The sequence below is a fragment of the Mustela nivalis genome (assembly GCF_964662115.1).
Source record: "Mustela nivalis genome assembly, chromosome: 1".
Lineage (NCBI taxonomy): Eukaryota > Metazoa > Chordata > Mammalia > Carnivora > Mustelidae > Mustela > Mustela nivalis.
This window is the reverse complement of record NC_139020.1, coordinates 6,741,701-6,745,212: the sequence shown is the minus strand read 5'-3', so window position 1 is coordinate 6,745,212 and position 3,512 is coordinate 6,741,701. Positions and strand designations below refer to the sequence as shown.

The following is a 3,512-nucleotide window of genomic DNA, read 5'->3' as shown; positions in this document are numbered from 1 at the left end:
ACAGCAGGCTCCCAGGGGAAGATGGCTGTACTGTCTGTGACCCATCATGAGTCTTTCCTTGGGAAAGAGGCAGCAATGCTGTCTTGTTTCTGTTCAGAGTTTCCTTTGCTGAGGCCCCCAAATATATCTGCTCTGAGAAGGTGGTGGGTCCCATGGGCAGTGGCCCCTCATTGGGGGGTGATGACAAAACAGGCAAGTGAGTCACCCATTTTCTTGTCACCCAGGACACAGGAGATCTCTCCCTTGGGTGGTAGGATAGGAAATGAGACAGCTCAGACCCTTGGACCCTGGTTTCACAGTCCAATGGTCTGAATGAAAGAGGGATTCCTAGCTACCCCAGATCCTGGGAGAGAAAATGTCCCTGCTTAGGGAACCATGGGGAGCACGACCATGTGTGATTTGGGGACAAGAAATCATAGGGAAGGGAAGACAGGCAGGCCCTCCCCTTCCCTGCAGCCCACGGCACCAGCAACTCGCAGGGAAGCCTCTCATGTCTGCTGAGATGCCTCAAGATTCCACCACGGTTTGCATTAGAAGCAAGCAGCTAAGTTTTCCAGTGATTCTCACCATCTGCACCGAAGAGGGAGCAAGAACTCATGTGAGTGCAGTTGTTAATAGTTTCTTTCTTTCTTTTTTTTTTTTTTTTAAACAATGATTTTCTCAAGGGAAAGGGGGTGGGGAGACAGAACGTCTACTTTTCTGCGTACGAGAAGAAAACGGGGGGGACAAGGACAGCACCTGCGCACCCGGCCCCTTGCGCCCCTCCTCAGAACGGGAGGCTCATGTCCGCAACCTCGCAAGCTAGGGCTTCACAGGGCACCCCTGCATCCCTGTTTCCTGGAATCTGCTAAAAGAAAATGGCAAACCGGCCAAGCTATTTGACTGAGGTTTGCTAAGAAAACATAGTCTCCGTTTGGGTTGTTTTCTGAGGGGAGGGTCAGAGATGTGGTTTAAGTAAGAAAATTGCTCGTGGACAGTGATGGAAATAATGACTCTCTTCACTGCCCTGCATGTCTCTGGCTTGAGTTACAGGAAGCAAAGTGGAACAGTGTTTTCAAATTACCTGGGGAACGCAGGCAGGGAGAACAACCGAGTGAGAAGACCAGAGCCAAGGAAACATCATTCTGTGTCAGAGATCAGGGTAATTCCGCAGCCGGAGCATGTGGTTAGTTACTCTTAAGTGGGAGGTGGGAAGGTTCTGGTTTCTGGAGCCTGGCTAGACTTTGAAATGAAAGGAGACAGTCGACTTCTTCTGACTTGCTGCCCGCACTCCCTAGAGAAGAACATAGCTCAGGTCTCTGATGTCTACCCACCATGAACCTCAGAGGACCTAATATCCTGCTCTTTTAATAAGGTTAACCTACTACACGTCAACCAGACTGTTAGACTTGAAGATGGTTCTAGGTAGCTACAGCGTGTAGCATAAAGGCATGAACGGTTTCTGTCGCTCTGGATCAACCCACAGAGTAATCAAAATGACTGGAAAATGTGGATAATGTTAGTTGCTTGATCATTAGAATTAGGTTTTTTTTGTCCCCCCCCCCCCCGGTGGATTGTTGTGGTTACCTGTGTGATGTTCTGTGTCTCTTTCCCTCTATCGATTTGGAGGGGGGGGGGAACAGACAGCATGGTACATTTGCTTTTATATTTTGGTTAAAGACTCAAAAATTTTACCTCTCTTCCCTAATCAGGGGAAAATCCTAAATCTCCCGAGATCTTGAAGCTCCAGTGGTCAGGATGGTTCATTCACGACACGGTACTTCCTCACTAACACAGTCATTCGCCAGTCTTTCTGCATTCTATACTCGCAGGACGCCTGGCGCTGGGCTAGACTTTGGGCCTGGCAAGGTGTGTCCAACCCCTACCCTGGATACAGAGCGCTTTCCAGCCACAGGGCAGGATCTAAGGCACCATGGGAAGTTAGGGGAGGAGCAGTAGCTCCTTCGGCAAGCTTCCTGAGACACTGTACGCAAGATAGCTTGACTAGTTTGGAAAGAGACACTTGCAGAGCTGGACATGACCTCAGAGGAGGAGGCTCTCAGAGGCAGGCATAGGTCCGAATCACCTGGGCAGAATCACAAGAGATGGGGCGGCCCGGACCCAGCCCTGGAGGGTTAGGTGCAGTCTGGAGCTGCCTTTCTCCCTGCACAACACGTGGTGGAACCCTCATCACCCATCCCGAGTGTTGTTCATCCTCCTCAGATCTGAGGAGTTTGAAGCCTGGCAGGTCCGGGTTGGTGTCCAGCCTGAGAGGGGCACCTCCCGCCTTCTCACACCCCATCTAATGAGGGTCTCTCAGCGGATGGACATCAGCCTTCCTGGCCCCCTGTCCACTCCTCTCAGCCCTTCTTCCAGAACCTGGTGAGAGCCTGTTCAGCTCCAAAGATCCCCAAGAGCCAAGATGCAAAGCTGTAGCTTTCAGAGTAGCTGGCCTGAGGGGCACGAAGCCGGCTGTCCTGGTGCCACCAGCAGTCCTAGCTGGCCAGGCCTCACCAGAGTCAGTCAACAACCCCTGTTCGGGCCCTCACCAGAGCAAGATGGCTGGCCACGTGCATCACTTGATCCCTGATGCCTCCTCCTGCCTTTTTGCCCGAAACATCACACAGCAACCACAGGGGCTAGGGGCTTGCTGGAGATGAGAACTTCAGGCTCACCCCAGACTTGAACAAGAACCTGAAGGGATGTATTTGTGAGCACATTGAAACTGGAGAAGCTCTGGTCTTTGCCTCCTGGGCTGGCTGTAGATGGCGCTCGCCCACCCTCCCTCCCCTAGCCCAGGGTAAAGGGAGGGAGGACGGGGGGGGGGGGGGGGGGGGGGGGGGTAGGAAAGAGGAAGGAAGGGAGGGAGGAAGCTGGTGGGCGGGGAGGAGGGCGGGGCTGGAAGCAGGAGGAGAGGGAGCCATCCCGAGGTGCAGACCTACTGGCTTATGTGTAAATCGCATGACACACTGTTTCTCCTTCTTTCTCTTTTACCCCCATATAGGCTTTGATGATGCAAACTAGGACCAGAGGGTGGGGAATTTAAAGAAATTTGAAGCAAATGACCTCTTCTGTTTGCCTTCCACTTCCCTGAAAAGGAAGGCCTTATTCACCGTTCCTGTAAGAGACATGAAGCTGTGGGGATTAGGGTGACTCCTCACGCAGCCATGTGGAGCAGGAAGTACATCAGACCCTAGAGTGAGTCTGCACGCAGCTAACTGAAACCCTCAATTAATCGGATTGGCTTCCACCTTTCAGGGAAAAGCAAACACTGAGAAAACAAATTAGCACCTGGGATTTATCCTCTTTTTGTAACATGCAGAGTGCCCTGGGGGCTGGGCTCAGGGGCACAATCATCTGCACCCCAGTGCTCTGAGGCAGGGTGGGGTGGCGGGAAAGGACTTGGCATCAGGGTCCGGGTTTCCATCCTGAGCGGCCACACACACACACGGGCCCTGTCAGCTTGGCAGCTGCTTACCTCTCAGTCTTGATTTCTTGGCCCATGCACTGGGGATTAAAAACATAATAACCTA

The 3,512-nt window shown here is 52.4% G+C and overlaps 1 long non-coding RNA gene across 1 annotated transcript; it reads left to right on the top strand.

Moving 5' to 3' along the window:
- The first annotated feature begins 351 nt into the window (after positions 1-351).
- On the top strand, positions 352-3,512 carry LOC309863397. The gene is made up of 2 exons (XR_014311015.1): positions 352-598; positions 2,984-3,512. It is a non-coding gene; the product is annotated as an uncharacterized lncRNA (long non-coding RNA).